This window comes from Arachis ipaensis, chromosome B4 (assembly GCF_059453495.1).
Source record: "Arachis ipaensis isolate K30076 ecotype BB chromosome B4, ASM5945349v1, whole genome shotgun sequence".
Lineage (NCBI taxonomy): Eukaryota > Viridiplantae > Streptophyta > Magnoliopsida > Fabales > Fabaceae > Arachis > Arachis ipaensis.
The window spans coordinates 55330808-55355141 of NC_142439.1; the positions used below are offsets into that span (position 1 = coordinate 55330808).

The window sequence follows — 24334 nt, forward strand, 5'->3', positions numbered from 1 at the left end:
TGGCTTACCAAAGAAATTTCTCTGGTAGAAACGTAGAGCTCGACGCGGTGGACGCATGGCCGCAAACGGTGTGGCGATCGAAACTCGGACAGAAAAGTTACGGCGTTCGGGACTTGACGTAGGGGTTTCGGTACGTTTCTCTTCTCCTCCCCCCTATTACGTTGCTGCCTCTGCTGCATTTGAAGAAAGAAAGGAGCTTTAAGCTCATTTAATGGGTTGGTCCGGTTGGGCCTACAGGCCCGATTTAGGCCCGGTTCAACCGATTTGGCCCGTTCAGTCTAATCTTGGACCGATTTTCTCGAAATTAGTGTCAAAATTCTCATCTCGATGAGATCTATCCTACTTTAATATAATATTCACATTTCTAATCTTCCTTATTAAAAACTAATTTGTTGACTAATTATTTACTAATTTAACGGGGTTTACATCCTACCCACCTAATATAGAATTTTTCCCTCAAAATTCAGATGCAGTTACCTGAAAAGAGATGCAGGTAGTCTTTCCACATATATGATTCGAGTTCCCAAGTGTGTTCCTCAATACCAGCTCGACTCCAAGTTACTTTTATCAAAGATACTTCTTTCCCGTTCAATTGTTTAATACTAGTGTCATCTATTTTCACCAAAATTACTGGAAGCATTTGATCTTCTCTCACTTGGATCGGTTCCTGTTCCAGAATATGACTTGCGTCAGGAGTATACTTCCGAAATTGTGAGACATGAAACACGTCGTGCAAATTTGAAAGATACGGCGGTAAGGCAATTCTATAAGCTACTGGCCCAATTCTTTTCAGGATCTCAAACGGTCCAATATAACGGGGATTCAGTTTCTTAGTCTTAATAGATCTTTCAACTTCAGTGGTTGGTGTAACCTTCAGAAAGACATGCTCCCCTTCTTCAAACCCCAAAGGCTTTCGCCTTAGATCAGCATAGCTCTTCTGACGGCTTTGGGCTATAAGCATTCGGCTATGAATCTTCATCATCTGCTCAGTAGTTTCAGCTATCATCTCAGACTCTAACAAACTTCTTTCTCCAGTTCTATACCAACATAGTGGAGATTGACATTTTCTGTCATACAGAGTCACATATGGAGCCATTCCGGTGCTTGCATGGTAGCTATTGTTATAAACAAACTCCACTAATGGCATATACCGATCCCAGATCTCCGACTGGTCCAAGACACAAGCCCTTAACATATCCTCCAAGATCTGAATAGTTCTCTCTGATTGTCCATCCGTCTGAGGGTGATATGCAGTACTTAAACTCAACTGAGTTCCAAATGCACGTTGAAGAGCTCCCCAGAATCTTGATGTGAAACGAGGATCTCTATCAGATATAATGGTAGAAGGCATGCCGTGCAATCTGACAATCTCTTTGATATACATTCGAGCTAATTCTTCCATTGTACAACTTATTCGAATGGGAAAAAAATGAGCTGATTTTGTCAGTTGATCCACAACCACCCAAATAGCGTCACAGCCAGACCGGTTCTAGGCAAACCTATACTCTCCCAATTCCATTGTGGAATCTCCAAAGGTTGAAGGGTTCTTGATGGTCTCTGATGCTCAATCTTAACCTTCTGACATATTAAACATTTAGATACATGCAATGCTACATCTTTCTTCATCCCTGGCCACCAAAACATCTTTTTTAGATCCTGATACATCTTGGTACTCCCTCGATGAATTGAGAACTCACTCTTATGAGTTTCCTTCAAGATACTCTATTGTAGGTCTCCGACATCTGGCACAACAATCCGGTTCTTGAATCTCCATAAACCATCCTGACCTTCTAAAACTTTCCACTATTTTCCCTGTTCAACTGCTGGCAATATCTTACGTAACGCTTCAATATCTCGATGAGCCTTCAGAAGTTCTGATTTAAAATTACTTGAGATCTGCAACTGACTCATATACAGAATTCCAGATTCTTTTCTAACTCCTAAGTTCAAACCTTGAAATGCCTTTAGTATCTCTTCTTCTCGCAACATCATCCAAGCTGCATATAAGGATTTCCGACTCAAGGCGTCCGCCACAACGTTCACTTTTCCTAGATGGTAATTCAATTCAAAATCATAATCTTTCAGAAGCTCCATCCATCTCCTTTGACGCATATTTAAGTCCTTCTGCTCAAAAAGATAGTTCAAAATCTTATGGTCTAAGAAAATGTAGAACTTGACACCACAGAGATAATGCCTCCAGATTTTCAAAGCAAACACAATAGCAGTAAATTCTAAGTCGTGAGTCGTATAGTTCATCTCATACGGCCTTAATTGCCGTGAAGCATATGCTACAATATTCCGGTGCTGCATTAGAATGCACCCTAAACCCTTTAGTGATGCATCATAGTACACTTCAAACGGTTCACTTGGTTCAGGCAATACCAACATGGATGTAATAGTCCACCTGTGATTCAATACTTGAAAACTCTCCTCACACTCTGACGTCTAAACAAAAGGCGTATCCTTCCTAGTCAACTTAGTTAAAGGTAAGGCGAGCTGCGAAAATCCCTCAATGAATCTCTGATAATACCCCGCCAAACCTAGGAAACTCCTGATCTCTGTCACCAAAGTTGGTCGCTCTCAGTTCATTACTGCTTCCACCTTAGCAGGATCCACAATTATTCCCTGCTTACTCACCACGTGACCAAGGAACTTCACCTCACTCTTCCAGAATTCGCATTTAGATAACTTCACATATAACTTCCTGTCTCTCAGAATTTGCAGCACAGTTCGCAAATGATCAGCATGCTCCTCCTCAGTCTTAGAGTAAACAAGAATATCATCAATGAAGACAATGATAAACTTATCTAGGTATGGCCGGATAATCCTGTTCATGTAATCTATGAATACTGCTGGAGCATTAGTCAATCCAAAAGACATCACCGCATACTCATAATGACCATAATGGGTTATAAAAGCAGTTTTCAGAATATCTTCATCTCTAACCCTTATCTATTTTAAACCTAACTACACTCCAAACTAGTTCACCCTTCTAAGTTAACTAAATATTACCCCGCCTTAACAACTAACAGCCTTCGACCTATCATCGACTTAGGCTTCACGTTTATCAACACGCGTCATATATTACGAATGAATATCACATATTAACGATATACAAGGAAGTTCAAAATTCAACTACCAGTTTATGATTACCTTAGGTCTGGAAATCAGATTCGGCTGCATCCCAGCATTTCTGTGTGAACAGTCTCGAGCCATATGCCCCGGCTTCCCGCACTTGTAGCATACACCTAGCCCAGCTCTGCATGGTCTGTTCAGATGGTACTTATTGCATCTTGGGCATCTTAAGTCTTCCGGTCGAGTACTAGTTTCCCTATCTGAATTTAGATTCGGACGGTTGTCGTTCCTTCGGTCATTGTTTTGGCGTTGAGAGCGTGAAGTAACAAAATAACCCCTCTTGAAATTTTTGCTACTAAGTGTAATCTTTGTCTCTTTTTCCTTTTTCTCTGTAAAATATTCCCAGCAATTATTCCTTGCCAACACATTTCTTCTGGAGGTTTCTCCCGTTGTCTGACCTATATTAGTTAACTTTGGATAACCCATTATCTCCAATGGTACTATTGCACTTGGGGCATTATTCTTGCCTTCACGTTTATTTCCACCATCATTGCCAATTCAAGCTTGTGGATCCATCCTATCCATCGCTCGACTGGTCATAGTAGCAACAGCACCAATGGCAGTAACAGCACTCGTCATGGCGGTCCCGAAGTTAGTCAAACTGTCCATCGGTATAGTTATCTCGTTACCTCTCTATCCTCGACCTTGATTACGCCCATGACCGCGCCCATGAGACGCTATTTGGTTCTTATTCACACCAAATAATTGATATTAAGGTGATCAGTCTCAACATCTCAAGATTAATACTTTTAAGTCCCAAATGCATGCTCACGAACACGTATGCTACACATACCAGTCTGATATCCTAAGTAGCACATAGTCTCACATAGAGTATGCTCAAAAGCATAATCAGTCCATTTCTCAGGCTCTACAGGAACGAACTGCTCTGATACCATAATGTAACACCCTACTACACAGAGTATTACACCTAGGATGTAACTGATGAGGGAAAAACGATTCCACACAAAACTCACCGACAAGTGTACCGGGTCGCATCAAGTAGTAATAACTCACAAAAGTGAGGTCGATCCCACAGGGATTGATGGATCAAGCAACTTTAGTGAGGTGATTAGTTTAGTCAAGCTAACAGAGTTGAATTGGATGAAATTGAAGCGACAAAAAGGAAATTGTAAGGAATTTTAAAATACAGAAAGTAAATTACAGTGAAAGTGAAGTGCAGAATGTAAATTAGCTAAAGCTTAAATTACAAAAAAGTAAAATTGCATCAGATCTAACTTGCAGGAACTAAATAACAGAACCTTAAAGAACAAGGAATGTAAATTGCATCAAATGTAAAGGGGGCTGAGTGCTGGAAAATTAAATAAAAGCAGTAAATCAGAACTCAGAGCAATTAAAGAAGATTAAAATTGCATGAAAGTAAATTGGAAGCAATGGGAACAAAAAATTTAAACTCAAGCTCAATGTAAACTAAATTGAAAAATTGCAGAAGAAGATATTGTAGTAGAGAGGTGTAAGAAATGGAAATTGCATAAAGCTAAATTGAATTCTGAAATGTAGAGAGTGTTCTATTCTATCCTACTCATACTCCTATTGCTCTCTAGCAGAGCCAGCCTTTTTTTGATGAATTGAAATTGATGCCTTTATATAGGCTTTACAAAATAAAAATGAAATTGAAATTGAAAACAAATTACAATTTAAATGAAATTCTTATTCTAACTATTTCTTGTGCCTTTGAGTGATGATAATGGGCTTTACTTGCTTTGGATTTGAAGAAGAGTGGATCTGGATGGCTTGGTTCAAGTGGCATGGGTCTGGGTGCATTTGGTTCCCTCCCAGGGAAGCACACCGTTTGGAAAGTGAACACCCAGTTTACTTTTCCAAGGCATGCCTTTGGTGCTCCCTTGGTGTGCCTTGGTTGCTAGCGTTCACTTAGTGAACTTCACGTTCACTTATTGAACGTAGTTCCTTGTGGGTGGCTCTTCTTAGTGCGCGCTATTCTTTCCTTGGCTCTCTCTTCGAAAACATTCACTTTAGTGAACGTGGTGTTCAATTTTTTGAACGCTAGCTTCCTTTGGTTGCTTCCTTTGTGTGCTTTACTCGTGCGCCTTGCTCCCATGGCCCATTATGCCCGAAAACATTCACTTAGTGAACGTGGCGTTCACTTTTTGAACGCTACCCTTTTTGCTGAGCCTTCCTTGGTTGGTTTTTGGGCCTTAAAGATGCCTATAACTTGTGCTTCAATTTCATGCAAAATATAGATTGTTATACATCTTGGAAATCTCTGAATGTCAGCTTTCCAACGCAACTGGAAGCGCATCAATTGGACATATGTAGCTCAAGTTATGGTCCTTTGAAGAAGGCATGGTCACGCTGCTTTGGAGGCCGAAAACGTTCAATTTAGTGAACGTGGCGTTCACTTAGTGAACGCTGCGTTAGAGGCCAAAGTTAACACCAGCTTTTGAGACCCAAACTTAATGTTCACCCCATACTAATATATATCGTTGGAAATATCTGGATGTCTACTTTCCAATGCATTTGAGAGCACATCATTCGAAGCTCTACAGCTCAAGTTATCCTCCTTGGAATGTGAAGAGGTTAGCTGGCCTTACTGCAGGTTGATAGTATGTTCATCTTTGCACTTTTGGGGTAAGTTTTCTCCATCAGATTTAGTGTCCACCATGCAGTTCCATATATGTTTGGAAATCTCTGAATTCCTACTTTCCAATGCCACTAGAGTCACCTCATTTGGAGTTTTGTAGCTCTAGTTATTCTTGTTGGAGTATAAAGAGGTCAGGATTGCAAATCCTCTTTGCTCCTCCTTAAGTCTGTTTCCACTCTTTTTCCACCTTGGGATTGTGATTCTTCTTTTAGTGCTTTTATTGCTCCTTCTCCTTTATCTTTTCACCTGTCATCAACCAAAAAAATACATCAAAGCCTTGGCATAATCATCAAATCTTGCATCATTCATATTATCAACTAAATCTTACAAGAAATCTAATGAAAAATGCATAAAATTACCAATGTTTGATTGAATCAAGTCAAGCATGAAATTCTCACTCAAACACTTACTTATTGCCTAAAAATGCATGAAAACCAAGTGAAAACTAATGAAATAGGCTTGTGAAACTACCCTAAGATGACTTGTCATCAGTAACACATAGGTGGTGAGGCACTAGGACCTCTAAAATAAAATATGTACAAATAATAGTAGAAACAATATAATAAACTAGGAGCCTTGAAAAATAGAGGAAATAAAAATCGCGAATAAAAAGCGTAACGCTCTGGAAATGGAATAACTTGCGTGTGAAGAAAACTATATCTATCAAACATAAAATAATAAAAGTAGGAATAGAGAGCCAAAGATACAAAATAACAAGCTCCTAACTCAGCCTGCGAAGTCAAGACTGGCCGGAGAATACTTACACACACACACACACACACACACACACACACACACACACACACACTCACACACACACTCACACACTCACACACACACACTAGTGCACGAAATCGTGATTGCTCCATTCCTTGGTAACGTCGCCATTTTTTCTTTTGTCTCTTTTTTTTCTGCAAGCTTTTGTATTCACTGCTTTTTCTTGCTTCAAGAATCATTTTCATGATTTTTCAGATTATCAAATAACATTTCTCCTGTTCATCATTCTTTCAAGAGCCAACATATTTAACATTCATAAACATCAACTTCAAAAGACGTATGCACTGTTCAAGCATTCATTCAGAAAACAAAAAGTATTGTCACCACATCAAAATAATTAAACTAGTTTCAAGGATGAATTCGAAACCCTGTACTTCTTGTTCTTTTGTTTTTAAAACAGTTTTCATTTAAGAGAGGTGATGGAGTCATAGGACATTCATAGCTTTAAGATATAGACACTTAAACACTAATGATCATCTAGTAAAGACATAAACATAATTAAACATGAAGCATGGAAACCGAAAAATAGAAAAATAAGAACAAGGAGATTAAGGAATGCGTCCACCTTAGTGAGGGTGTTGTATTCCTCTTCTTGAAGAACCAATGGTGCTCTTGAGCTCCTCTATGTCTCTTCCTTGTCTTTGTTGCTCCTCCCTCATAGCTCTTTGATCTTCTCTAATTTCATGGAGGATGATGGAGTGCTCTTGGTGCTCCACCCTTAGTTGTCCCATGTTGGAGCTTAATTCTCCTAAGGAGGTGTTGATTTGCTCCCAATAGTTTTGTGGAAGGAAGTGCATCCCTTGAGGCATCTCAGGGATTTCATGGTGAGGAATTTCCTCATGTTCTTGTTGAGGTCCATAAGTGGACTCTCTTGTTTGCTCCATCCTTTTCTTAGTGATGAGCTTTTGAGATGAATCTCTCTATCTCCCATGACTCAGAGGTTCAAGCTTTTGCCTTCCCTTTCCTCTTTCTAGAGGTTTCTCTGGCCTTAGGTGTCATAAATGGTTATGGAAAAACAAAAAGCAATGCTTTTATCACATCAAACTTAAAAGGTTTGCTCGTCCCCGAGGAAAAGAAGAAAGGAAGTAGTAGAAGAAGAATAAAATGGAGGAGATGGAGGTGTGTGAATGGTTCGGCCACTGGGGGTTTAAGGTGGTTATGATGTGTGGAAATAAAGGAGTGATGGTTTGAATTTTGATTGGGTGGGTGTAGGTGGGTGTATGATGGTTTTGGAGAGGAATTGGAGATGATTGGTGGAGGTTATTTTAGGGAAGAATGTTGTGGAAAGGTGTAAAGAGGAGAGAAGAAGAGGTGGGGATCCTGTGGAGTCCACAGATCAAGTGGGGTCAAGGACTTAACATCCCTGCTCCAATTAGGCGTGTAAAATGCCCTTGCAGTGCAATCCTGGCATTTAACGCCAGACTGCTGCTTGTTTCTGGCGTTAAACGCCCAAATATAGCCTGTTTCTGGCGTTTAACACCAGGCAGATGCTTGTTTCTGGCGTTAAACGCCAGCTTGGTGCCTGTTTCTGGCGTTAAATGCCAGACAGATGCTTGTTTCTGGCGTTTAAATGCCAGATTGCTCTCCTCCAGGGTGTGCTGTTTTCAATGTTATTTTTCATTCTGTTTTTGATTTTTCAGTAGTTTTTGTGACTTCACATGATCATCAACCTAAAGAAAACATAAAATAGCAATGGAAAATAAATAAATATAATTAGATAACATTGGGTTGCCTCCCAACAAGCGCTTCTTTAATGTCAATAGCTTGACAGTGAGCCTTCATGGAGCCTCACAGATAATCAGAGCAAGGTTGGAACCTCCCAACACCAAACTTAGAGTTTGAATGTGGGGGTTCAACACCAAACTTAGAGTTTGGTTGCGGCCTCCCAACACCAAACTTAGACTTTGACTTTGGGGGCTTTGGTTGTCTCTGCAGTGAGAGAAGCTTTTTATGCTTCCTCTCCATGGTTACAGAAGGAGATCCTTGAGTATTAAACACAAAGTTGTCCTCATTCAGTTGAAGGATCAATTCTCCTCTGTCCACATCAATCACAGCTCTTGCTGTGGCCAGGAAGGGTCTTTCAAGGATGATGGATTCATCCTCATCCTTCCCAGTATCCAGGATTATAAAATCAGCAGAGATGTAAAGGCCTTTAACCTTTACTAATACGTCCTCTACTTGTCCATAAGCCTATTTTCTTGAGTTGTCTGCCATCTCCAATGAGATTCTGGCAGCTTGCACCTCAAAGATTTCCAGTTTCTCCATTACAGAGAGTGGCATGAGGTTTGTCCCTGACCCAAGGTCACATAGAGCCTTCTCAAAGGTCATGGTGCCTATGGTACAAGGTATTAAGAACTTTCCAGGATCATGTTTCTTCTGAAGCAATGTTAGTTGATCCAGATCACTCAGTTTATTGATGAGCAAGGGAGGTTCATCTTCCCAAGTCTCATTACCAAATAATTTGGCATTCAGCCTCATGATTGCACCAAGATACATGGCAACTTGCTCTTCAGTAACATCCTAATTCTCTTCAGAAGAAAAATACTCATCAGAGTTCATGAAGGGCATAAGGAGGTTCAATGGAATCTCTATGGTCTCTAGATGAGCCTCAAATTCCTTTGGTTCCTCAGAGGGAAACTCCTTGTTGATCACTGGACGTCCCAGGAGGTCTTCCTCACTGGGATTGACGTCCTCTCCCTCCCTTGTAGGTTCGGCCATGATGGTTAAATCAATGGCCTTGCACTCTCTTTTTGGATTCTCTTCTGTATTGCTTGGGAGAGTACTAGGAGGAGTTTCAGTGACTCTTTTACTCAGCTGACCCACTTGTGCCTCAATATTTCTAATGGAGGACCTTGTTTCATTCATGAAACTTAAATTGGCCTTAGATAGATCAGAGACTATATTTGCTAAGCTAGATGGATTCTGCTCAGAATTCTCTATCTGTTGCTGAGTGGATGATGGAAAAGGCTTGCTATTGCTAAACCTATTTCTTCCACCATTATTAAAGCCTTGTTGAGGCTTTTGTTGATCCTTCTATGAGAAATTTGGATGATTCCTCCATGAGGGATTATAGGTGTTTCCATAGGGTTCACCCATGTAATTCACCTCTGATATTGCAGGGTTCTCAGGATCAGAAGCTTCTTCTTTAGAAGATGCTTCTTTAGTATTGTTGGATGATTCCTTCAATCCATTCAAACTCTAAGAGATCATATTGACTTGCTGAGTCAATATTTTATTCTGAGCCAATATGGCATTCAGAGTATCAATTTCAAGAACTCCCTTCCTCATAGGCGTCCCATTATTCACAGGATTCCTTTCAGAAGTGTACATGAACTGGTTATTTGCAACCATGTCAATGAGTTATTGAGCTTTTGCAGGCGGTTTCTTTAGGTGAATGGATCCACCTGCAGAATGGTCCAGTAACATCTCTGATAGCTCAGAGAGACCATCATAGAATATATCCAGGATGGTCCATTCTGAAAGCATGTCAGAAGGACATATTTTGGTCAGTTCCTTGTATCTCTCCCAAGCTTCATAGAGGGATTCACCTTCTTTCTGTTTGAAGGTTTGAACATCCACTCTAAGCTTACTAAGCTTTTGAGGAGGAAAGAACTTGGCTAAGAAAGCCGTGACCAACTTTTCCCAAGAGTTCAGGCTATCCTTAGGTTGAGAGTCCAACCATATTCTAGCTCTGTCTCTTACAGCAAATGGGAAAAGCATAAGCCTGTAGACCTCGGAATCAACCCCATTGGTCTTAACAGTATCACAGATCTGCAAGAATTCAGTTAAGAACTAAAAAGGATCTTCAGATGGAAGTCCATGAAACTTACAGTTCTGTTGCATCAGAGAAACTAATTGAGGTTTAAGCTCAAAGTTATTTGCTCCAATGGCAGGAATTGAGATGCTTCTTCCATGTAAATTGGAATTTGGTGCAGTAAAGTCACCAAGCATCTTCCTTGCATTGTTATTATTTTCGGCCATGTCTCCTTCTTTTTCGAAAATTTCTGTCAGATTTTCTCTAGAGAGTTGTGCTTTAGCTACCCTTATCTTCCTCTTCAGAGTTCTTTCAGGTTCAGAATTAGCCTCAACAAGAATGTTCTTATCCTTGTTCCTGCTCATATGAAAAAGAAGAAAACAGAAAAGAAAATATGGAATCCTCTATGTCACAGTATAGATATTCCTTATGCAAGTATAAGAAGAGAAGAATGTAAGAAGGAGAAGAGGTAAAATTCGAACACGGAGAGGAAGATGGGGTTCGAATTTTGGGTGGAAGAGAAGTATTAGTAGATGAATAAATAAATAGAAGGAGATGAGAGAGAGGGATTTTCGAAAATTAATTAAATTAAAAAATAAAATTTAAAGTTAAATTTCGAAAATTAAAATTGAAATCAAATTAAATTAAAAATTAAAAAAATTAGTTAAAAAAAAGGGAATTTTGAAAAAGAGGAAGGTGATTTTCGAAAATTAGAGAGAGAATTAGTTAGGTAGTTTTGAAAAAGATAAGAATCAAACAAAAAGATAATATTGATTGAAAAAGATTTGAAACTTAATTTTTTAAAAGATAAGAAGTTAGAAAAGAAGTTAGAAAAGATTTTGAAATTGATTTTGAAAAAGATGTGATTGAAAATTATTTTGAAAAAGATTTGAAAAGGAAATTTAAAAAGATTTGATTTTGAAAATTAAAGTTGATTACTTGACTAACAAGAAACTAAAAAGATATGATTCTAGAGTTTAAAGATTGAACCTTTCTTACTAGGCAAGTAACAAACTTAAAAATTTTGAATCAATCACATTAATTGTTAGCATTAAATTCGAAAATATGAAACAAAAATAAGAAAAAGATTTTTGAAAATTATTTTGAAATTTTCAAAAATCATAAAAGAAAAATGAGAAAGATTTGAATTTTTTTGAAAGGATTTGAAAAAGATAGAATTTTTAAATTGAAAATTTGATTTGACTCATAAGAAACAACTAAATTTTAAAAAGTTTTGAAAAAGTCAACTCAAATTTTCGAATTTGATGAGAAGAAAAAGGGAAAGATATTTTTTTGATTTTTGAATTTTTAATGATGAAAGAGAAAAACATAAAAAAGACTCAATGCATGAAAATTTTGGATCAAAACAATTGATGCATGCAAGAACACTTTGAATGTCAAGATGAACACCAAGAACACCTTGAATGTCAAGATGAACACCAAGAACTTATTTTTGAAAAATTTTCAAGAAAAGAAAACATGCAAGACACCAAACTTAGAAATTTTTAATATTCAGACACTAAGAAATTGAAAATGCATATGAAAAACTAGAAAAGACACAAAACAAGAAAATATGAAGATCAAACAAGAAGACTGGCCAAGAACAACTTGAAGATCATGAAGAATGCAATGCATGAAATTTTTGAAAATAAATTTTTTTTTTAGAAAATCAAAAAGATGCAATTGACACCAAACTTAAAACTTGACTCTAGACTCAAACAAGAAACACAAAATTATTTTTGATTTTTTTTTTGGTTTTTATGATTTTATAAATTTTTTTTGGATTTTTTTGAAAATTATTTTGGAAAAACGAAAAAGAAGAAATATTTATTTATTTAATCATTTTTTATGTATTTTTCGAAAATTAGAAATAAAAAACTTAAAATTAAAATAAAATTACCTAATCTGAGCAACAAGATGAACCGTCAGTTGTCCAAACTCGAACAATCCCCGGCAACGGCGCCAAAAACTTGGTGCACGAAATCGTGATTGTTCCATTCCTTGGTAACGGCGCTAAAAAGTCAGTACGCACGTTCATAATCTTAGTTCTTGCTCACAACTTTGCACAACTAACCAGCAAGTGCACTGGGTCGTCCAAGTAATAAACCTTACGTGAGTAAGGGTCGATCCCACGGAGATTGTCGGCTTGAAGCAAGCTATGGTTACTTTGTAAATCTCAGTCACGCGGATTCAAAAGGTTATAGAGTTTTAATAATTAAAAGATAAATAAAACATAAACTAGGATAGAGATACTTATGTAATTCATTGGTGAGAATTTCAGATAAGCGTATAGAGATGCCTTTCGTTCTTCTGAACCTCTGCTTTCCTGCTGTCTTCATCCAATCATTCCTACTCCTTTCCATGGCAAGCTGTATGTAGGGCATCACCGTTGTCAATGGCTACATCCCATCCTCTCTGTGAAAATGGTCCAATGTGCTGTCACTGCATGGCTAATCATCTGTTGGTTCTCGATCATACTGGAATAGGATTTACTATCCTTTTGCGTCTGTCACTACGCCCAGCACTCGCGAGTTTGAAGCTCGTCACAGCCATCCCTTCCCAGATCCTACTCGGAATACCAAAGACAAGGTTTAGACTTTCTGGATCTCAAGAATGGCCGTCCATGGGTTCTAACTTATACCACAAAGATTCTAATATCTCGGACTCGGTCCTCTGTATTAGATATCTAAGAGATACTCATTCTAGCTTGTTTGCATGTAGAACGGAAGTGTTTGTCAGGCACGTGTTCATAAGTGAGAATGATGATGAGCGTCACATAATCATCACATTCATCATGTTCTTGTGTGCGAATGGATATCTTAGAGAAGGAATAAGATTGAATTGAATAGAAAAACAGTAGTATTTTGTATTAATTCATGAGGAACAGCAGAGCTCCACACCTTAATCTATGGAGTGTAGAAACTCTACCGTTGAAAATACATAAGTGACAAGGTCCAGGCATGGCCGAATGGCCAGCCCCCAAAACGTGATCAAAGGATCAAAAAATTATCCAAAGATGTAAATACATTAGTAAAAAGTCCTATTTATGCTAAACTAGTTACTAGGGTTTACAGAAATGAGTAAATGATGCAGAAATTCACTTCCGGGGCCCACTTGGTGTGTGCTTGGGCTGAGCATTGAGCTTTACACGTGTAGAGGCTTCTCTTGGAGTTGAACGCCAGTTTGTAACCTGTTTTTGGCGTTTAACTCCACTTTGCAACCTGTTTCTGGCGTTTAACTCCAGAATGCAGCATGGAACTGGCGTTGAACGCCAGTTTGCATCCTCTAAACTCGGGCAAAGTATGTACTATTATATATTGCCGGAAAGCCCTGGATGTCTACTTTCCAACACAATTAAGAGCGCGCCATTTGGAATTCTGTAGCTCCAGAAAATCCACTTTGAGTGCAGGGAGGTCAGAATCCAACAGCATCTGCAGTCCTTCTTCAACCTCTGAATCTGAATTTTGCTCAAGTCCCTCAATTTCAGCCAGAAATGACCTGAAATCACAGAAAAACAAAAAAATCATAGTAAAGTCCATAAATGTGAATTTTATTTAAAAACTAATAAAAATATACTAAAAACTAACTAAATAATACTAAAAACTATGTAAAAACAATGCCAAAAAGCGTATAAATTATCCGCTCATCACACACACACACACACACATATATATATACATATCCAAAACCCAAATGTACATAAACAAAATCCTGTCTCTCCATAAACTTCTAAGAGGATAAAAAGAACAAGTTATGTGGAGAGTAAGCTAGGTACATATATATACATACATCACTGTATAACAAAATAGCCCAGTAACCACTTTGCTTCAGGAGCCCAGGCGCCTAATGAGACGCCTCTTGACCTGCATCAGAAAAACAACAACATAGTATGGAATGAGAACTGGAGGTTCTCAGTATGGTAAAGGTGCCACACACATAATATATAAGGCCCTGTGAATGCCAGAGGCAATCCTAGAACGCCGACACTCAGATTATAGAGCTTAAAGTATTAAACAGGAGGCATAAAAAGGTGGTTTTCTAAGAGTATCTAAACCTAACTTAACTTAACCTTAACATCTAAGTCCCATACTGATATTCCTCCACACCTCCATCTCCGTCAGCATTTCACAGACAAATAAGCAGATAAAGACAAGTACAAGAATGTTACAAATACTGCAGGTAACACATATACATTTAGCATGGCAAGTACACTTAGGCACACCCAATTAGTATGCATATGATGCATGCTTCTCCTATGGCTGATAAGGCTCATCTGTCGGTTATCCAGCCAACCCGACAAGTCCGAAAACCTTAGACTGTCCCCTGACGTGCATCCCCAAGACTCTATGCATAGCTTTTTCTCAAATAATCAATATTGCTCAACGGGGTTACATTCCTGGGAATTTATAGTGCCCGGTCACACTTACATCGTAGGGTCAATAGAGTATCGAGCTTTCAACCTGGTACACATGGTGGCAAGCCACGACACTTTATCTAGGGAATCTCGTATCTCAGATCATTAAATCAATCAAGCCAAATTTTGTACGTAATCTTTCATCAGAATATCCAGTCAAGTAACATATATGACTTATCCGTAACATCTCATAATCAATTCATCACTTTTCAACTTTACTTCACCTTCAAGTTATCCTCATTTCCTAACTTCATCTGATTATCAGGTTTAACACTATTATTTATGAGCAATGGAATGAAAATAGAGGTTTAGTAGTTTGAAATAGGTTTTAAAAACCTTAAAAATCATGTTTGCCGGAACAGGTGCCACGCGTACGCGTGGACGTACGTCCTTTTTAAAAGCAGAAGCAGATTACCAGAGAGCTGCAAACCTTGCAAATCTCAGCAGCATAACCACATATTTATCATCCAAACTTCCGATGGGCATAACTCAATCGTTTTAAATTGTTTTCCTTCAGTTCTTCAAACGGCATAAACATCACGAACGCAATTTTCATTTTAAAACAAGTTAGGAACAAATTGAAGGTCCGGAAGCCAAGTTATGCCTCGCCAAAATTTGGCCAAAAATCAACCTTTGCAAAAATATTCAAACCTTAATTTTCAATCAAAACTCCATTCCATTCCTTGTTAAATATGCCAAATCTAACACCATATACCAATAGAAAGACTCAACACAACTTTACACCATTTATTAAGAAACAATTTCATTTCTCAACAATTCCTTCAAGCTTCCATTCAATGTTCTTGTAAGCATGTAAACAACCAATCAACAACATTTTCTTCCAATATCAACATCAATAATAATCTCCACCACATATTTAAATTACCAACTATCTACAAGCACTAACCAAACTTAATCAAACATAACAACATTCAACCATGTTTCCTTCCAAATCAACATAACAACAACTACCATCCATAATCAATTACTAATTATCGACAAACACCAACCAAGTATATTCAATAACAAATTACTAAACATTAAACATACACCTGTATTCCAATTTATCCTATTGTCATCTATCCTAAGTTTTCACAGAATATTATATATTAAATGCAAGAAACCTAAAACATACCTTGGCCAATTCCCACGTAATGATCAAGGCAATTTATTTAAAACAAATATAGCCCTTCCAAAATTCAATAACCATTAGGCTCATCTTCCTCCATGTTCCAATATCCACAATTCCAAGCACCAATAATTTATTCACAACCTAATACACATTTATAACACATATATACCCAGTTTAATACTGATGAGTGGATAATTTATACCATTTTTGGCATTGTTTTTACATAGTTTTTAGTATGTTTTAGTTACTTTTTATTATATTTTTATTAGTTTCTATGCAAAGATCACATTTCTGGACTTTACTATGAGTTTTTATATTTTTCTGTGATTTCAGGTATTTTTTGGCTGAAATTGAGGGACCTGAGCAAAAATCTAATTCAGAGGCTGAAAAAGGACTGCAGAAGATGTTGGATTTCGACCTTCCTGCACTCAAAATGGATTTTCTGGAGCTACAGAAGCCCAATTGGTGCGCTCTCAATTGTGTTGAAAGTAGACATCTTGGGACTTCCAGCAATGTATACTAGTCCATACTTTTCCCAAGATTTGATGGCCCAAACTGGCGTCTAAACGCCGGCCAGAGAACCTTTTCTGGAGTAAAATGCCCAAACTGGCACCAGAACTGGAGTTAAACGCCCAAATTGGCACCCAAGCTGGCGTTTAACTCCAAGAATGGCCTATGTACGTGAAAGCTTCAATGCTCAGCCCAAGCACACACCAAGTGGGCCCCGGAAGTGGATTTCTGCACTATCTGCACTTAGTTACTTATTTTCTGTAAACCCTAGTAACTAGTTGAGTATAAATAGCACTTTTTACTATTGTATTCATATCTTTTGATCAATTTTTAGATCAGAGACTTAGACTTGGAGGCTGACCACACGGCCATGCCTAGACTATTTTCTCTTATATATTTTCTACGGTGGAATTTGTACACCTCATAAATTAAGGTGCGGAGCTCTGCTGTTCTTCATGAATTAATGCAAGTACTATTGTTTTTCTTTCAATTCACGCCTACTTCTTCTCCATGATATACTCTCGTACTTAATTCAGTTAAGTCAGAATGAAGGGGTAACCCGTGACAATCACCCAATCTTCGTTACTCGCTTAGCCAAGATCCGCGTGCCTAACAACCACAAGCAGTCTACATGATGTTCAATGTGGTCAATGGACGACAGCCGGAGTATATTCTCTTGGGTCTCTAATCAATGATTCGCATTATCTTTCCTGACAATAGAGCATCCGAATATGAGATTAGAACCTTCGTGGTATTGGCTAGAACCATTGGCAGCCATTCCTGAGATCAAGAAAGTCTTAACCTTGTCTGTGATATTCCGAGTAGGATCTGGGAAGGGATGACTATGATGAGCTTCAAACTTGCGAATGTTGGGCGCAGTGACAGTGTGCAAAAGGATAAGGGTCCTATTCCAACGCTAGTGAGAATCGACAGATGATTAGCCGTGCGGTAGCTGTACCTAGTATTTTTCATCCGAGACGGGAAATCCGATAGTTGATTAGCCGTGCAGAGATCGTACCTGGTATTTTTTATCCGAGAGGATCATTGATGACATGTCATCATGTCATGTTTTTCTATGCTTTTTCATACAAGAAATTTATGATTAGTGCCTAAATATTGCATTCTTTTGTGCTTAAATAGAATATTTCCTTGATCTTTTGATTTTATAAACTTTGTAGGAAATAAGAAGAATAAAAAGCAAAAAAAGCACAAAATAAGCTAAAAAAGAGAAAAGAAGAGTTTTGGGGCACACTTTAAAGCTAGAACACACTTTGATGCCTTAGGCCACACTTTTAAAAGCGTGGCCCATGACCAAGTAGCGCTCAACAAGGCACCAGCGCTCAATTTGAAGAGAGCGCTCAGTTAAAAAAAAGTTAACTTAACTTCTTTGGGCTTTTATAAAGCCTTGTGACAACATGACCATGCCTCCTTCAAAGGGCCATAACTTGAGCTACAGATGTCGAATTGATGCGATTCCAGTTGCGTTGGAAAGTTGACATTCAGAGCTTTCCAACGATATATAGCAATCTATATTTGGCATAAAATTGGAGTACAAGTAAAAGGAATCTTTAAGGCCCAAAAATCAACCACAAAATGCAACCAGCAAGGCTAGAAGTGGGAGCTTCTCTCCAAAGCAAAGTAGCGCTATTAGTGTGCAAGGAAATTTGCAAAATTGGGAGAGCCAAGATTCGAAGTGGAGACCAAGGGAACAAGACATAAGGAGCCCTCAGTTAACTTAAGTTAAGTTTATCGTGCCTCATTCAAAGAAAATACAAGGAGAGGGGCACCAAATTGGTTTCACTGGGATTCGAACAAGGGAGCTTCCACCCAAAGCTTGGAATGCTGCATTAACCTTGTTAACTGAGCACTAGTTTCACAAATTGAGGGGCCAAGGTGGCCTCAGCAAAGTCTCGAAGAGGAGTCCCACACTCAAGGCAAGGGCGCTAAGTTGGAATAGACAACTAAGCACTATGAGCCCAAAGAAACAAGTACTGAGCGCTCTGTTGGATTAGATAACCAAGCGCTCCCCTGGGAGGTGGCCTTGGTTCAATTTCAATTAAAAACCAATTGGTAGCCAATTCTTCACCAATTTGAAAAGGCCAAATCCAAATCAATCCACTCTTCTTCAAATACAAAGTAAGCAAAGCCCATTATCATAACTCAAAGGCACAAGGATCAGTTAGATTAGGATTTTCATTTGAATTTTAATTTGTTTTCAATTTCATTTTTATTTTCATTTTGTAAAGCCTATATAACGCATCATTTTCATCTTTGTGAGGAGGCTGGCTCCAAGAGGGAGCAAGTAGAATAGAGAGCTGACTTTTAAAATTTTAGCTGTGAATTGGGATTGAGAGCTGAGTTCTCTCCTCCTGGTTCTTACTTTTGCATTTCTTGCTTTCTGTTTTTGAATTGTAGATAAAGATTGAAGGAATTCTATTTTAATCATTGATCTGTAATTCATCTTTGTTTTCTCTGCATAATTCTAAGATTTGGGAATTGGATTTAGCTTTCTGTTTTCACTTTCATTTCTTAAGCAACTCTTGCTATCTGTTCTTCGAATTTAAATTGAAATTGAAGAGCTTCACTGATTCTAAGTTTAAGAATCATCTTTTACCTCTCTTCTCAATTGTTCTAAGAATTGGATCTAAGTTTTATTTGCTGTTCCATTTACTTTGCATCTACAAATTGTTCTCTGTTGGATCAAGGAAGGAATTGAGATCTAGACTTGTTTTTTTAGTCTCATTGATTTCCTGATATCTTGAATTTCTCCTTTAGATTTCACAATTGAGCTAAATTTAAATTTTGTTTTAGTTCTTCTGCAATTTCCTTCATCTTACATTTCTCTGGTTCACTGTAATTTATATTTTTTTGCTCAATTTTATTTTGAATCCCAGTCCCCAAATCCTTTATTCTTCAAGCAATATAAGATTCCCAGCAATTTAGATTCAGCAATTTAAGTTTCTTGTACTTTAAGTTTCAGTCATTTACTTTTCTTGCAATTTAAGTTTCAGCTATTTTACTTTCTTGCACTTTAAAATTCTGCAATGTTACTTTCTGCACTTTAAATTACATGTCATTTACATTCTGTTGCTTCAATTTTCACTCAAATCATCAATGTTAGCTTAACTAAACTATTCACCCACTAAAGTTGCTTGATCCATCACTCCATGTGGGATCAACCTCACTCTAAGTGAGTTTTACTACTTGATGCGACCCGGTACACTTGCCGGTGAGTTTTAGGTGTTGGAATTCATTTTCAACCCATCAAGTTTTTGGCGCCGTTGCCGGGGATTGATTTAGATCAACAATGATTAAGTGGGTGAGAAGTCTAGATCAAGCATTTTCTTTATTTTTATTTTCTGTTTTAGATTGAAACCAAGGTGTTTGAGTTATTACCTCACTAAGAAATTCCTCTCTGAGATATGAATTTCAATTTTCCTTGGTGTTGTGTTTTACAAAATTTAAATGGAGTTCAACTCATCTTATGATCAAACAAATTCTATGGGATATTACCCACCATCACCAATCTCTAATGGTGGCTGGGAATATCACCAAGAAAATACAAATTCTAAGCACTCCAATTCATGGATATTTGCTTCAGAGACACAAGATGAGCAAGAGAATTATATGAGATACTTTCCACCACCATAAAATGATTCAAGTCATTATTCTAATTGTGGCTGGGAGTATCACCAAGGAATGAAAGAGCATCCACCCTCACTTCCCAGTTTCTCATTTGAAAGTTCTTCATCACTTGATTATGCCTCAACACAAGGTTTCCTCCAAGATCCATACAAGTCATCCCACCAATCACACAACTCATTCCACACCCCTCAACACAACTTCACCACAATACATCCATGTCACCAAAATTACTCTGAACCTTCATCTCTTGAACTAGCAGTTGAGGATTACCTTCAATGGTCCAAAGAACCCTTAGAAAGCTGATGCCAAGCCATTGAAATACACAGACAACTCGTGGAAAGATACACACACTCCCAATCCTAGAAAGAAATCCTCTTCAAGAAGATTGATGAGCGGATAATTTATACGCTTTTTGGCATTGTTTTTAGGTAGTTTTTAATATATTTTAGTCACTTTTTATTATATTTTTATTAGTTTTTAAATAAAAATCACATTTCTAGACTTTACTATGAGTTTGTGTATTTTTCTATGATTTCAGGTAATTTCTGGCTGAAATTGACGGACCTGAGCAAAAATCTGATTCAGAGGCTGAAAAAGGACTGCAGATGCTGTTGGATTCTGACCTCCCTGCACTCGAAATGGATTTTTTGGAGCTACAGAAGCCCAATTGGCGCGCTCTCAATTGCGTTGAAAAGTAGACATCCAGGGATTTCCAGAAATATTTAATAGTCTATACTTTGCTCAAAGATAAATGACGTAAACTGGCGTTTAACGCCAATTCCATGTTCCATTCTGGTGTTAAACGCCAGAAGCAGGTTACAAGTTGGAGTTAAACGCCTAAAAATGGTTACAACCTGGCGTTTAACTCCAGAAATAGCCTAGGCACGTGTAAAGCTCAAATCTCAGCCCCAGCACACACCAAGTGGGCCCCAGAAGTGGATTTCTGCACTATCTATCGTAGTTTACTCATTTTCTGTAAACCTAGGTTACTAGTTTAGTATTTAAACAACCTTTAGAGATTTATTTTGCACCTCATGACATTTTTATACATTCCATATTGTATTTCTGACGGCATGAGTCTCTAAACCCCATGGTTGGGGGTGAGGAGCTCTGCTGTGTTTCGATGAATTAATGCAATTACTTCTGTTTTCCATTCAATCACGCTTGTCTCTATTCTAAGATATTCACTCGCACTTAACCATGATGAATGTGATGATCCGTGACACTCATCACCATTTTCAACCTATGAATGTGTTCCTGACAACCACTTCCGTTCTACCTTAGATTGAGTGTATATCTCTTAGCCTCTCGGTTCATGATCAGAGTCTTCGTGGTATAGGCTAGGACTATTGGCGGCCATTCCTGAGATCCAAAAGGTCTAAACCTTGTCTGTGGTATTCCTAGTAGGATCTGGGATGGGATGACTGTGACGAGCTTCAAACTCACGAGTGATGGGCGTAGTGACAGACGCAAAAGGATCAATGGATCCTATTCCAACATGAGTGAGAACCCACAGATGATTAGCCGTATGGTGACAGCGCATTTGGACCATTTTCACTGAGAGGACGGATGGTAGCCATTGACAACGGTGATCCACCAACATACAACTTGCCATGGAAGGAGCCCTGCGTGTGTGAAGAAGAAGACAGTAGGAAAGCAGAGATTCGGAAAACAGAGCATCTCCAAATCCTCAATCTGTTCTCCATTACTGCATAACAAGTATTATTTAATTTATGCTATTTACTCTTCATAAACCTAATCATTTTATTATAAATTTCCTGACTAAGAATTACAAAATAACCATAGCTTGCTTCAAGCCAACAATCTCCGTAGGATCGACCCTTACTCACGTAAGGTATTACTTGGACGACCAAGTGCACTTGCTGGTTAGTGGTACGAGTTGTGAAAAGTGTGATTTATAATTCGTGCACCAAGTTTTTGGCGCCGTTGCCGGGGATTGTTCGAGTTTGGACAACTGACGTCTTATTTTGTTGCTTAGATTAGGAAAAATTTATCTTTTGTTTAGAGTCACTAAAATTGTGTCTTCTATTATTATTTTTGGTTGAAACTTTTTTTTAGAATCCTTATTTTGTTTTTCAATTTTTTTTTGAAAATTTGTATAAACTAATAATTGAGTTTCTCTGTTTGAGTTTAATTTCATGTTTTAAGTTTGGTGTTAATTGCATGTTGTTATTCTTTTTCATATTTTTCATTACATGTTCTTCGTTTTTTCTTGATCTTCAAAGTGTTCTTGGTGTTCATCTTGATATTCAAAGTTTTCTTACTCGTTTTCCTTATTTTGATCTAAAAATTCTAAGTTTGGTGTCAGTTTATTGTTTTTCTCTTTCCTCGTTGAATTCAAAAATATCGTTTCCCTTTATTTTAATTGATTTTTCGAATTTTCCTTTTAAAAATTCAGATTTTATTTTAAAATTTTTATTTTATTTTATCTTATCTTATTTTTAAAATTTAAAAATTCAAATCTTTTTAAAAAATCATACCTTTTTCAAAATCTCATCTTATCTTATTTCAAGTTCCAATTTCAAACTTCAAATTAAATTCCAAAATTCAAAAAATTCAAATTTCAAATTTTAAATTTCAAATTTCAAATTTTAAAATTTAAATTTCAAAATTTAGATTTCAAAATTTAATTTTCAAACTTAAAAATCAAATCTTTTCAAAATTTAAATCTTTTTCAAATCCTTATCTTATATTGTTGACTTTTTCAAAATTCAAAATTCAAATTTTCAAATTTCAAAATTCAAATTTCAAATTTCAAAAATTTAAAATCCAAAATTTCATTTTCAAATTTAAAAATTTAAATTTCAAAACTACCTAACCACTTTCTCTCTCTTCATTTTTCGAAAATCCTTACCCTTTATTTTTCAAATCTTTTTAATTAATTAATTATTTTAGTTTTCAATTTCCTTTTAAATTTTTGAACTTATATTCGAATTTTCACTTATTTTATTTTATTTTATTTTATTTTTGGTTTCAAAAAAAAAATTTACAATCCACATCATCTCCCTTTCTCCATCATGGACAAAAGTGGAAATGAACAGTCCAGAAGGACTCTAGGGTCATATGCTAACCCCATTACTGCTGCATACAGGAGTAGTATCAATATACCTCCTATCAAAGCAAGTAGTTTTAAGCTAAATTCTCAACTCATTGTCATGGTGCAGCAAAATTGCCAGTATTCCGGTCTTCCACAGGAAGAACCTACTGAGTTTCTGGTGCAGTTCTTGCAAATTGCTGACACAGTGCGTGACAAGGAGGTAGATCAGGATGTATACAGGCTGTTACTATTTCCGTTTGCTATAAAAGATAAAGCTAAAAGGTGGTTAAATAACCAACCCACAACAAGCATAAGAACATGGAAACAGTTATCAGACAAATTCCTGAATCAATATTTCCCTCCAAAAAGGAGGACACAGCTAAGGCTGGACATCCAAGGCTTTAAACAAAAGGATGATGAATCCCTTTATAATGTCTGGGAGAGGTACAGAGGGATGCTAAGGAAATGCCCCTCTGAAATGTTTTCAGAGTGGGTGTAATTAGACATCTTCTACTATGGGCTTATAGAAAGAGCTCAGATATCTCTAGACCACTCAGCTGGTGGATCTATACACCTGAGAAAGACTATTGAAGAGGTTCAAGAGCTTATTGATATAGTTGCTAGGAATCAGCATCTGTACATAAGTAATGAGTCCTCCATGAAAGAAGAAGCTAAGGCAGTATCAACTGACTTTAGTCCTCAGGAACAAGTTGCTGAACTCAATCAGCAACTATCTTCTATAACAAGGCAGTTAGTAGAATTTAAGGAGATGCTACATGAAACCAAAAATGCTAACAAGGATATGGAATCACAACTGAATCAGACAAAACAGCAGTTATCAAAACAGATAATAGAGGAGTGCCAAGCAGTTCAATTAAGAAGTGGAAAAACATTAAATACCTCAACTCAAAGCAGCAGAAAGCCAAAAAAAGAACAGCTGACAGAGGATGAGTAACCTGCTATCCAAAATCCCTCTGAGGACAGTAAGATCCCAGAGAGGAATAAGTTTGGCGTTCAAACTCCAGAAAAGGATAAGAATCTGGCGTTAAACGCCTAATCTATGTCCAGTTCTGGCGTTCAAATGCCAGTGAGGGATCAGACACATGCAAGTACTGATAATAACTCCCTCAAGAAGGCTTCTCAACCTGCCTCTATAGGAAATAAACCTGCAGCATCTAAGGTTGAAGAGTATAAAGCCAAAATACCTTATCCTCAGAAACTCCGCCAAGCGGAACAGGATAAACAATTTGCCCGCTTTGCAGACTATCTCAAGACTCTTGAAAAAAGAT

At 37.5% G+C, this 24334-nt stretch overlaps 1 non-coding gene across 1 annotated transcript; it reads left to right on the plus strand.

Moving 5' to 3' along the window:
- The first annotated feature begins 10012 nt into the window (after positions 1–10012).
- Positions 10013–10120, plus strand: LOC148567639 (small nucleolar RNA R71). Its single transcript, XR_015881612.1, has one exon. It is a non-coding gene; the product is annotated as a small nucleolar RNA R71 (small nucleolar RNA).
- Positions 10121–24334: the final 14214 nt, after the last annotated feature.